Consider the following 13705-nt stretch of genomic DNA (forward strand, 5'->3'; position numbering starts at 1 on the left):
TTGACTCGCACACGTGCCGAGGGACAAGAGTACAAGGCCATTATTCTTTCCACTATAAGTGGGCCAAGTCCCACTCCCCGTAGGACCATCCGCAGGAACCCCCAATGCACACGATCGAAGGCTTTCTCCGCATCGATAGAAAGAAGGCACAAAGGGGATCCCGAACGGCTAGCCCACGACATCAGGGTGAGAGTCCTCAACGTGTTGTCCCTTGCCTCCCTGCCGGGGACGAATCCCACCTGGTCAGTGTGAATGAGTTGGGGGATATGACAGTTCAGGCGCGTGGCCAGCATTTTGGAATAGAGCTTGAGATCACAATTAATGAGCGAGATAGGACGGTAATTCTTGCAATATTTAGGATCTCGTCCAGGTTTGGGCAGGACCACCACATGTGCCTCCAGTGATTGGCGAGGGAAAGGGCACGTCTCTGAAATACTATTGAAGCATTTAGTCATAATAGGCAGTAAAAGATCTTTAAAGGTCTTAAAAAAGCATGCAGTGAAACCATCTGGCCCTGGGCTTTTACCCCCCTTAGCGTCAACAATAGCACCCTTAAGCTCATTTTCAGTAAAAGGGGAGTCCAAACCCTCAACAGAGTCCGCAGGTACTTTAGGCAGCTCCGTATCGGACAGGTATGCAGATATTCTAGACTCCAAGGCCTGAGCCGGCATCTCCGAGAAGCGGCCCTTAATGTTGTACAGAGAGGAGAAATAAGACCGAAAGAGATCAGAGATCTCTCTGGGATTGTGTATAGCGTCGCCAGCATGGTCGAGGAGGCTAGGAATATGTGCAGCCTGTGTTCTCGGGTGGATCAGTCTAGCTAATGTTCTGCCACATTTATTGGCATGCTCATAAAGGTAGCTGCGGTACCGCTCCTGTTGGGAAGAGGATGCCTTATTAAGAAGGTCTTTTAGCTGTTCCCTAGCAAGTGTCAACGCGGTCAGAGCCTCGTCAGTGGGATTCTGTTTATGCGTCTTAGAAAGAGCTTCAACTTTATCTGCCAGCTGGACAATTTTAGCGCTCCTGTCCTTTTTGATCCTAGACCCCTGCTGAATAAGGGTCCCCCTGACAACAGATTTCAGTGCCTCCCACTGCATAGGAAGGGCCGTGTCATCGTTAGCGTGGTCAGTAATGAAGTTAGTGATCGTTTGAGTAACAGCCGCTTTACACGCTACGTCTTTGAGAAGTGATTCGTTCAGGCGCCATGTCCATTCCCTGGGTACCAACCCCGGCAAAGTCAATGATAGGAAAATAGGAGAGTGATCAGACCATAAGGCATTACCTATCGTGGCCGAGGGAGTGAATGTTAAAGCGTACTGGGCGATGAAAAACATATCCAGTCTGCCATAGGTGCGGTGTGCATCCGAATAGTGGGTAAAGTCCCTATCCTTGGGGTGAAGGATGCGCCAGACATCCACTAAACCGTGGAGACCAAGGACAGAACTCGCCATTGTATATTCAGAGCGCGGCACAGCTGTTTTGCCAGAGGAGGTATCCAGAGAAGGGTCCATGACCAAGTTAAAGTCCCCCCCCCAGAATCAACACGCCCTCTATAAACGTAGAAGCCACTCTGAGTATGGCCCTCAGGGAGCTGCCCTGACGGGAATTAGGGAGATAGATGTTGCCAATAGTATAGATCCGGGACTGAATGTCCAACTTGAGGAAAACGTATCTCCCCTTAGGACAAATCAAGGAATCAAGCAAAGTGTGCGGCAATGACTTGTGTAATGCTATGGAGACCCCCTTTGATTTGGCGTCAGGATTGGTACTATGTGTCCATACATTATAGTAGTTAAGCCGCATGCGAGGCGCACGAGCAGTCTGAAAGTGTGTTTCTTGTAGCAATAAGATGTGCACCCTCTGTCTATGCATGGAGTAGAGAATCTGAGACCGTTTTTGTGGGACATTCATTCCCCTAGCATTAATAGAGGCAAGCTTGATGTCGGCCCCCGCCATGTCGGCCCCCCTTCCACCCGCCAGGAACGCAGAAAGGGAGGAAAAGCAGAGGGAAGGAGGAGGGTGTAGGAAGAGAACAAGGGACGGAGAAGAGAGAGAGAAAGAAAAAAAGAAAACAAGGGGGGGGGGAAAGAAAGACTGAACCTGCAGTCAGAAAAAGAGGGCTACCAAGAGAGATAACCCCCGAATCCGGGTAGTTCCGTACTACCAGGAGAGACCCAAACGGGTACAAAAACGCTCTAAGCGTCTATTCTAACGAGGGACGGACTAACAGATGAAGGTCTGTAAATCCGTGACAGGACACCAGAATAAAAACTAATTATGTAACATAAGTACACCCTATAAACATATGCAACATTCTAAAATAAAGATTAGGAATTAGAAAGCACCCCTTAAAGAACTAGCCAAACTGACATACACAAAGCCCCCCCCCCTTCCCCTCTCCCCCCACCTCCGTGAACATAGAAACCAGCATAATCGTTGAACTAGGCCGCTGTAACCTAGTGACCTTGGGTATATACCCCATAAACAGAAAAAGGCATATGAAAAACAAATATGGGCTGAAAAGATATAGCCTATCAAGCTACGGCACCGTATGGCAGGACAGCATGGCCTTCACCGACCAGAATGTCCTCAGTCCCCGGAGGCCACTGGTCCAGGAGGGTGAGAGGATCTGCCCAGAGTCATCGGTGGAACCGGATCCCAGTCTGGTAAGGTCATCGGGGGTAAATCCAACGCGGATAAGAAGGCAGGCAGGTCTTCTGGCGTATGCAGCTCCAGTCTTTTGCCGCCCCTCCGGACCACCAGCTGAAAAGGAAAGCCCCAGGAATACTGGATGTCGCGTTCCCTTAACAGGACCAACAGGGGTTTGAGAGCCCGTCGTTGAGAAAGGGTGGTTCTGGAGAGGTCCTGAAGGAAAATCAGCTGGGCTCCGTCAAAATCAACAAAATCCATGTTGCGCACTGCCTTCATGATGTCATCCTTGGTACGGTAGTGGTGAAGCCTACAGATGACGTCCCTAGGCCGGTTTACATCGGTCGAGACTGGGCCTAGAGTACGATGAGCCCTGTCGATCTCAAACTCCGCCCCTGGTGGCCGGTGGAGAATGGAAGCAAACAGATCCTGAAGGGAAGGAATAAGATCAGCCGCTCTGGTCGCTTCAGGAAGTCCTCTGATACGGATATTATTCCGTCTACTGCGGTTTTCTGCGTCATCATGAAGCCTGTAGAGATGACGAATTTGCCTTTCTTGAGTAGCAAGCGTAGCCTGAACATCATCCACCGTGGTAGCTAAGGAGTCTTGTTCAGCAGCAATATCAGTAACCCTCGCCTCCAGGGTATGTACATCAGATTTGAGAGAAGTAAGTTCTTGTTTGTATGAGGTTTCCAAGCGCTCCACAAACTTTTCCATATCTGAGCGCGTGGGCAGCAATTTCATGTATTCTTTCCAGTCCCATTCTGAGCCATCATGTATAGGGTTAACAGATGCAGCAGAGCTGGTGCGGGTCAGATCACTGCCCCTAGTGGTGGAGAAGGGGAGTGCAGCAGGGGACAGAGAAGACATGCTGGCAGCTAACAGTAAATCTGAGGCTGGGAGACAGACTGTTTCACTGCAGGGAGAACAGTTTATGATAGTCTCTGTGTCCCTCTTGCTGGGACTGGGTGATAGTGCTGTGCTGGGGCTGGGAGCAAAGTCCACTGCTGCCCTGGAATGGATGCCGGAGGACACTGCCGCCCCAGGATGGGGGCTGGGCAACACTGCAGCCCGGAGGTGAAGATGAGGGGGTATTGCCGCCCCGGGGTGAGCTCCAGTGGATCCCGCTGTCTGGAGGTAAGAGCTGGGGCACACTGTGTCCCGGATGCAGGGACCAGGGAGCTCCGTCTCCCCAGCGGCAGGCGGCGTAAGCGAGTGCCGTTCCGCCACGGGCGCAGCTTCAGGGGGCTGATGGGAAGGCCGAGCCGCGTCCGTGTACTCGCGGCTGCTGGACCCCGGGGAACCAGGTGCCGACGAGGCCGGAGCCGGGGCTCTTACCGCTGTAACCGTCGGGCCCGGGAGGCGATAGCTGGAGGAGGCCAGTGGTTGTGGCGGCGCTGCGGGCGGGTGTGCAGCTGCCGCTGCGGCGGCCGCCTGTGCCCTTGTCACGCGGGACCCGGAAGTCTTGGAGGCCGCAGGCCGTGCAGGTAGGCCGCAACTTGCAGGGAGGAAAAAGCGGTCTAAGCTTCCCTGGGAGGGCTGGGGGTCAGATGGTCCTGTGCCTGGCTTGTTCCTCCGACGGACCCGAACCATTTGGGGTGCAGTCTGTTTGTTTTGGGGTGTAAAGGGATGCTGTCTGGTGTCCTGTCCCCGGAGCTCACAGAAGATGCCTGCTCACTCCTCCATAGCCAGGCCACGCCCCCCCCTTCATTGTTCTTTAAAGTGAACAGTCAGGTTTCTTGTATGCTAGCATAGAGTATCCCTATCAGACTTGATGACATAAAACCTTGTTGGACTGGCGTCCTTTGTTCTTTTTGGGAATATGACCATCTACTCTTACTATCTTCAGAAACTTTTCTGTGAAAATCACATTTATGAATCCGCCCATAAGAAATAGGCTTTAATACTAGGCGACTGGCCCCAACATTGGCTCCAGATGAGGTTGTCTTGTGATGGGCCAGATATTTTGTCAGGGCCTTGGCTCAGCTCGAATCCTCTGGTAGACAGATTCTGGAAGTGTACATTCGGGGGGTTGTCCCCGCAAAGATTGCCACTTTTCCCTTTGCCTACTTATTATACAGTATAATGTATTATTGGCTATCCGGAATCCTGGAGGACCGGTTCATGATTCAGACAGAGGAATTAGAACTGGTACTCCTTTAGTCATTAACACATTATTTCTTAGTGACGTGCTGTAAAGCAAGTAAAGAACATCAATCATAAGACAGACCCAAGGGCATGTTCACACAACTGAATTTTTTGTCAGGGTGTTTTGTCACAGATTTGGAAGAGAATTAAGGCTTTATTATACGAAGCGGTTTTTGGCCTAACTTGGCAATAATCAATTATATACACAAATAATATTACATAAAACAATAATCGTTTTGTGTAATAGGACACGTTAAAAGGCTATGATCAGCCGCATGCAAAATCTCTCTGATCGTAGTTTTAAACATGTTGAAAGAACGCGATTTGTGCAGCAACGGCCTTTTGCGAGTCGTCCTATGTAATAGGAGCAGCAGCGGCAGTGCACCACTGACTTCAATGGGCAGCCCGAATGATCTAAGGATTGTCCCTACAGCCCCTTCTGCTACTTCACGCTCACTGTCTGTATGTGTAATAATTTACAATTAGACTTAGGGCCCTATTACACCAACAGATTATCTGACAGATTTTTTTAAGCCAAAGCCAGAAATAAATTTGAGAAGAGGAGAAATCTCTTTCTGAAATATGGGTGGAAAAATATATATCCCCACGATGCTTGCATGTAACTGTCCTAAGACTAGGTTCACGCTTCTGTTCCTGAAGCCCCATTGTAAGATCTGTTTATCCCCTTGCCGCAAAATGACGTTCCAGGAACGTCATGCTGTCCCTGTCTCCTCCACTGTCCCTAGCGGCGATCGGGTAACAGAAGAAGGCTATCTCACACAGCCTCCTCCTGCTGCCCCTGCCCAGACGGGAGCCATGTTGCCATAGCAACCCAGACGCTGCTTAATGCATCTGGGCTGCTATGGATTGTAACGATCAGGCCCCTGCACTGAGGCAGGGGTCTGATCGTTTGAATGATCTGTTAGTGTTATTCACTCTATAATACATTACAGCAGGGGTGGGGAACCTCCGGCCCGCGGGCCGCATCCGGCCCCTGACACCTCCGGATGCGGCCCACGGCACCCCTGTGACATGCGCTGCTCTGGAGGAGAAGGAGCCGGCATTCACAGCTTCCTCCTGTGTCTGTGACAGTTACCAGACACAGGAGGACGCTGTGTATGCCGGCTCCTTCTCCTCCAGAGCGGCACACGTCTTCTGCGGTTTGCGGCTCTCCTGTCATGTGCGCCGCGGTGGCGAGGCAGGAGCAGGCATACACAGCATCTTCCTGTGTCTGTGCCGGCTCCTTCCCCAACAGAGCGGGCGATGACGTCATTTCACCGCGCGCCGCCTGCAGGAGAAGACCGGCACAGAAGAGAGGAGGGAGAAGAGGACCTGGATAGCGTGGGAGCGGAGGAAAGGTGGGTGGGATGTTTATTTTTTTTTTATTTGGGGCAGGCACTGGGGATTAATTAGGCCACCAGGGACATGACTGGGGGGATGGGGGGTTAAGAAGGCCACCAGGGACCTGACTGGGGGGTTAAGAAGGCCACCACAGACCTGACTGGGGGGTTAAGAAGGCCACCGGGGACCTGACTGGGGGGTTAAGAAGGCCACCGGGGACCTGACTGGGGGGTTAAGAAGGCCACCGGGGACCTGACTGGGGGGTTAAGAAGGCCACCGGGGACCTGACTGGGGGGTTAAGAAGGCCACCGGGGACCTGACTGGGAGGTTAAGAAGGCCACCGGGGACCTGACTGGGGGGGTTAACTAGGCCACCAGGGACCTGACTGGGGGGGTTAACTAGGCCACCAGGGACATGACTGAGGGGGTTAAGAAGGCCACCAGGGACATGACTGAGGGGGTTAAGAAGGCCACCAGGGACATGACTGAGGGGGTTAACTAGGCCACCAGGGACATGACTGGGGGGTTAACTAGGCCACCAGGCACATGACTGGGGGGTTAACTAGGCCACCAGGCACATGACTGGGGGGTTAACTAGGCCACCAGGGACATGACTGGGGGGTTAACTAGGCCACCAGGGACATGACTGGGGGGATAACTAGGCCACCAGGGACATGACTGGGGGGATAACTAGGCCACCAGGGACATGACTGGGGGGTTAACTAGGCCACCAGGGACATGACTGGGGGGTTAACTAGGCCACCAGGGACATGACTGGGGGGTTAACTAGGCCACCAGGGACATGACTGGGGGGTTAACTAGGCCACCAGGGACATGACTGGGGGGTTAACTAGGCTACCAGGGACATGACTGGGGGGTTAACTAGGCTACCAGGGACATGACTGGGGGGTTAACTAGGCTACCAGGGACATGACTGGGGGGTTAACTATGCTACCAGGGACATGACTGGGGGGTTAACTATGCTACCAGGGACATGACTGGGGGGTTAACTATGCTACCAGGGACATGACTGGGGGGTTAACTATGCTACCAGGGACATGACTGGGGGGTTAACTATGCTACCAGGGACATGACTGGGGGGTTAACTATGCTACCAGGGACATGACTGGGGGGTTAACTATGCTACCAGGGACATGACTGGGGGGTTAACTATGCTACCAGGGACATGACTGGGGGGTTAACTATGCTACCAGGGACATGACTGGGGGGTTAACTATGCTACCAGGGACATGACTGGGGGGTTAACTATGCTACCAGGGACATGACTGGGGGGTTAACTATGCTACCAGGGACATGACTGGGGGGTTAACTATGCTACCAGGGACATGACTGGGGGGTTAACTATGCTACCAGGGACATGACTGGGGGGTTAACTATGCTACCAGGGACATGACTGGGGGGTTAACTAGGCTACCAGGGACATGACTGGGGGGTTAACTAGGCTACCAGGGACATGACTGGGGGGTTAACTAGGCTACCAGGGACATGACTGGGGGGTTAACTAGGCTACCAGGGACATGACTGGGGGGTTAACTAGGCTACCAGGGACATGACTGGGGGGTTAACTAGGCTACCAGGGACATGACTGGGGGGTTAACTAGGCTACCAGGGACATGACTGGGGGGTTAACTAGGCTACCAGGGACATGACTGGGGGGTTAACTAGGCTACCAGGGACATGACTGGGGGGTTAACTAGGCTACCAGGGACATGACTGGGGGTTAACTAGGCTACCAGGGACATGACTGGGGGGTTAACTAGGCTACCAGGGACATGACTGAGGAGCTAAACTAGGCTACCACGGACATCACAGAGGGGCTTAACTAGGCTACCAGGGACATGACTGGGGGTATTAACTAGGCTAGCAGGGACATGACTGGGGGTATTAACTAGGCTAGCAGGGACATGACTGGGGGGATTAACTAGTTCTACCAGAGGCATCATTGGGTGTGTGTGTGTGGGGGGGGGGGTAATTAGGCTACCAGGGACATGACTGGGGGGTTAACTCAGGCTACAGGGTATCACTAAGGATTCACATCAGGTACAAGGGGCATCACAGAGGGTTAACTACAATAGCAGGGGCATTAGGGGAACAATACTTTGCCTTGCCCTGGGTGCTGCAAACCCACGCTACCCTGCTGCGCACGGTATGCGGCCCTCGAATGATTTTATAAATGCCCGACTGGCCCTCGACATGGAAAAGGTTCCCCACCCCTGCATTACAGCATGTAATGTATTATAGAGGTACCTGCAAAAGTTACTGTTAAACACACACATACATACATACATACATACATACATACATACATACATACATACATACATACATAAATATACACATTCCCCATGATCCCCTATAAATAAAATACACATATTTGGTATTGCCGCGTCTGTAATGACCCCGTCTATTAACCCGTTACATTAATTATCCCACCGATTAACGCCGTACAAAAAAATAAACTAACCAAAATTACATTTTTTTTTGTTAATCCCACCACCTGAAAATTAGAGATAAAAGCTAAAAACATCATCTTATTCTGCAAAAAAAAGCCCTCACATAATTCCATTGATGAAAAAATAAAAATATTAATTCTCTTACAATATTCAAGACAAACAGTTTTTATAGTATAAATGCCATTAACTATAATAAAAGCTATATAAAATGGATATCACTGTAATCGTACCAACCTAAAGAATAACGATAACATTTCCTATGTTACGTATAGTAAACGGCGTACAAAAAATGATAAAAAACAGCTGCTAAATTGTGCTTTTTAATCGTACTACCTCATAAAAAATGTATTAAAAAATCAGGGTGTCACGTGTCTCCCCCCTGAATGGCACAGATGGAAACGTCAACTTGTCTTACACAAATATTTTGGCACTGCAAGTCCTCTGTGACATGGTATTTCAGGTTTTTTATAGCCATTATAAGAAAAGACCCCAAAATTCACCAGGTCTCTGTCATGTCTGAGGACTGTGGTTGAGTCAGGTGACGCACAGCGGCCACATATGGGGGATTTCTAGAAACATTGAAACATGGAGAATAAATATTGAGTTCCATTTCTCAGTTAGTATTTGCTGTGTTAGATGAAAAAAATTGATTAAAATGGAATATCTGCCCTAAAGGGTTAATAATCTTATGAAATGTTACTTTGAATACTTTGAGGGGTGCAGTTTTTACAGTGGAGCGATTTATAGGGGTAACTAACATTCAGGCCCCACCAACTTCAGAACTGAACTGGTCCCTAATAACAACAGAACTTAAAATTTTCCTGAAAATTTGAAAAATCGCTTCAAAATTTTCAAACCCACTAACATCCTAACAAGTAAAAGGACGTTTGGCAAATTACGTCACCATAAAGTAGACATGTTGTAGATGTTGCAGTAATAATTAGTTCATGTGGCATTGAATGTATCAACCAAGGTTACCACAAACATAAAGAGGAATATGTCTCGAAAAAACAGTCTCAGAATAACCGCGATAGTTAAAAGCATCTCAGAGTTATCACTACATGAAGAGAGGTCAGATTTGAAAAATAGCCCCCAAGCATTAGGGTCAAAACAGGCTGCGGAGGCAAGGGGTTAATTAGTAGGATCTGAGCAGAAAAAATGCTGCACGCAGTAGTTTTCTTTTGTCTGACTAAATCTTGTAAAATAAATTGACATCATGTGAAAACATGACAGACCCCATTGAAGTCCATGTGATCGTTTGGATATCCATCTGTACCAGAAACAGATTATAAACAGAGATTGGGTTATAAAGGAAAGCCTGAGATTTCTCCTCTTTTCAAATCCATTCCTGGCTTTGGCTTCAAATCTTTGGCAGATAATCTGTCAGACAATCTTTCTGTGTTAAAGGACCCTTAAGTGTCTGTTCCTTAATGGCCCATTTGACTCAGTTTTGTGGAGCGTAAACTCCTGAGATTACTTCGATACTTATGAGTTGAAAGGAGAACTTAGTTATGCTTAAAATAAATAGAAGCCTCATATTAGAACCATTGGGGAGATTTATCATCATTATAGACCATTTTTTTGGAGTGAAAATGTCGCAAAATATGTGCTATCATAGGGGTGAATTGATACCGAATCCGCAGCGGTTCTCGCTTCGAATCCGCAGAAGTGAGATCCGCTGTGGATCTAGTAGGTGTTAAGGCACCCTAAAGCGTAACTGTCATTTCAGGGCCATTTTTTTTTTAAAACATTGAATATCAACTGTTCAAGCGATTTTAAGAAACTCTGTAATAGGTTTTATAAACCAAAAGAGTTTCCTTCTGGACTGAAAAAGCAATCTCCCAGCCTCCCCCCTCACTGCAGAAGCAGCAGGATTTCTGTCTCCATTATGTGGCTATGGAGAGGGGAGGGGCTGTTAGGAGTGACTGAGCACGGAGCAGTCCTGCAGAGCACAACACCCCGCAATCTTCTCTCAGTAAGTTCATAGATAAGCACTGACCTTTCTGACCTCTGAATCCAGCGTTTTAGGTGCCCAGACAGTCTACAAACAGCTGACCTTCATGTCACCTCTTCCTGCTCCCTCATCTCCCTCGGCCCCTCCCCCCTCCATAAGGATATGTAATGAATTAAAAAAAAAAACGCATAGGGTTCCCCCTATTTTTATAACCAGACGGGTTAGAAACCAAGCAACAGCAGCCTGGTAACACCAGGGTGGGAAGAGCCATTGGTTTAGGCCCTCCCCAGCCTAAATATTACCAGCCTGCTGCCGCCCCAGTCCAGGAGCGCCAATTTTGATGCTACGGGACCACTGGCACCCGGCTCTTCCCAGTACCCCTGATGGCATTGGGTACTGGGGTAATGGGGGATAGTGTTAGCCATTTTATACCGGCTAACACTAAGCCCATGCTTAGTAATGGATTCCGTCTATTAGACAGCTTCCACTACTAAGCCTGTAAAGTAATAAAAGAAAACACAACACACCGAAAAAATGTTTTTATTCAAATAAAAACACCCCCACACCCCTCGTTGACTATTTTATTGAACAGTAAAGTCCGCCGGTCATCGACGTAGTCCAAACGAATCCGACGTAATCCTCTGCGTGCCGGTATCTGGAGAAGAAAATGCTCATTACCTAGGAGGCAAACCAGGGCCAATGAGACTATTTAGAGACAATTCTGAGCCAAACAAATCAGCACCACAGAAAATAGACCAGGCTTATCCCTGATAGTAAATTGCACTTTAAATAGACCATTCTATTCATGCCAAAGCAGAAATTGACCACATCTAGAAAAATCCCCTGTTGATAAATCTCCCCCCATGTGTCTATTGGTAACTGGTCAATCGGTCATGTCTTCAGGATTTTCTCAGGTCATGTAACCTATAATGCATCTGGCATCACCTCTGGTGGTCTTTGTAGGCTTGGTGGCCTTGAGGACTAGAGTTGAGAAACACTAGTCTGAAATAGTGAAAGATATAGCGACCCCATTATAGGTAAGGGAAATAAATTAGGATCTGTTTGAAAAGAAGCCGTGATGCTAAGGTGAAAACAATTCTATATGTCGACAACATGTTTGGCGTAGAACAATTTAGCTTCATACAAAATGGTGAGGGAAATGGTTTGAAGAGGGGGGTAAGTATAAGGGGCTCCAGTAGGGGTGACAGGTTCCCTTTAAAGGGCCAGCGGCAGCACCCGTTGCCACCTGCATGGGTGCTGATACTAATCCAGGCTGCTACGCAGTACCTCCGGAATTCTGGATGTTACATATCCTTTGTTTTCTGGCACGGATACCCTTCAGGAAAAATCCCCATGCCCAATTGAAACCTATGGGTCCGGAAATTTACTGAAATCTGGGTAAATTTCCCAGACGTGTGAAGGGGTGTGGACCGACTTGGTCAGTATTTTTGTCCATATTTGCAACTAAGTTCCATGCGGTCTTAATAGGGGTGCGTTTTTGCATACAAATTACAAGTCCTGTCTCTGCCCCAGGTCTAATAACCTGAACTAACACCATCTCACTGACTGATAATGCTGTCAGTCCTGATTTATAGACCCCCAGGTCAGACTAGGACTTGTAGCCTTATTTCAAGCTGCCCTTACTTACAGGCATGTTAAAATTGATTTGGTATTAATTTTTTTTTTTTTTGTGTGTGTGTTTAACTTTCTTTACAAAGAAAGTTGCCAGTGTGGTTCAGAAACAGCATAAAAGGAGAAGCACAGCCTTTAAAAGAGGTCCACAGGATAGGTCATCAGTCACTGATCGGTGGAGGGAAAATACCCGGCACCCACGAAGACCAGCTTTTCGGAGTTTGCACTACACAGTGAACAGGTTGGCAGTTGCTGGCTCCGTTTAGGGTACGTACACACTACAAAATTTAGGGCATGACCAGGGAATCCACTGGCAAATATGAAGTCTTTGAAACAGGCTGAACTTCAAGCGTAGGCTGCCCGAAGGAATCCGCTTGAAATCTCCGGAGATTCCATAGTGTGCACGTACCCTTACTGTGTAGTTTCCACTTAAACAGGAGCAGAGCTGCAGTTACACTCGGCCACCGCAATACAGTGAATGGAGCCTACTGCTTATGGCCCATTCCCTGGGTAGTGCAGGCTCTGAACAGCTGATCTGCGGGGATACGGGGGTATCTGCACTCCACCGATCAGTGATTGACAATCTTTCCACTGGAGAGGTCAATCTTTTTTTACCCCTCTAGGTTATCTTCATACATACAGGATCCAAAGCGGATTTCCTGCTGCGAGTTCTGCAGCGAAATCCGCAGTAATCCTGTGTCCTGTGATTTTCCTTGGGTTTACATACTCGCAGCAGATTTTTCATTCCGCTGCGAGTATCTAACCCACCCTTAAAGGGATTGTTTGGGTTAATAACATTAAAGGCCTATCCTTTTTGTGAAATTTACACTGTTTCATGTTTATGGTTAGTTGATTTGTTTGGTCCTAGTGCAGATCATTAAGGATCTGTCAGAGCTGGTGCATACAGTCTTATGGCAGCTTCACACATAGTGAATCACAGCGGATTTCACGCCACAAGTTCTGCAGCGAAATCTGCGGTGATTCCGCTACTGTGAGTTTAAATGAAATTACATACTCGCTGCGGAACTTACATTCCGCTCCAAGTATGTAAATGCTGGCCCCCTTAACCAGCCCCCGCCCGGAGCAGCATACTTTACCTGGTCCGCTCTCCGGCTGCATCTGAGGCTTTCGTAGGTCCCGCCAAGCCAATCAGTGACTGCAGTGGGAGCGTGTACTGATTGGCTGTGCGGAACTTACCAGAGAACGGACCAGGTAAAGTCTGCTCCGGAAGGCGGTTGGTTAAGGGGGGTCAGCATTTACTCGCAGCCAATTTGTAAATTCTGCTGCTAGTATGTAATTCCATTTAAACTCACAGAAGCAGAAATCACACCCGGAACTCTGTGTGAAATCCGCTCCGGTACTGGCCGAGTCCTCTGCAGCTAGTCTGAGAAGGCAGATGACCTGCGCTGCCCTGGTGTACAGGAGCTGGCATGTACAGCACCCTCCTGTGTCTGGTGGCCACCGCACTCAATAGTATACTATGTGCAGCACTCACTGGACTCTGTGCA

The 13705-nt window shown here is 48.8% G+C and overlaps 1 protein-coding gene across 3 annotated transcripts in view; it reads left to right on the forward strand.

Annotated features, from left to right (window-relative positions):
• The window catches only part of RANBP9 (RAN binding protein 9), a 61363-nt gene that overhangs the window by 13122 nt on the left and 34536 nt on the right, over window positions 1-13705 (forward strand). The window lies entirely within an intron of this gene.

Source organism: Dendropsophus ebraccatus, chromosome 2 (assembly GCF_027789765.1).
Source record: "Dendropsophus ebraccatus isolate aDenEbr1 chromosome 2, aDenEbr1.pat, whole genome shotgun sequence".
In the NCBI taxonomy this organism is placed as follows: domain Eukaryota; kingdom Metazoa; phylum Chordata; class Amphibia; order Anura; family Hylidae; genus Dendropsophus; species Dendropsophus ebraccatus.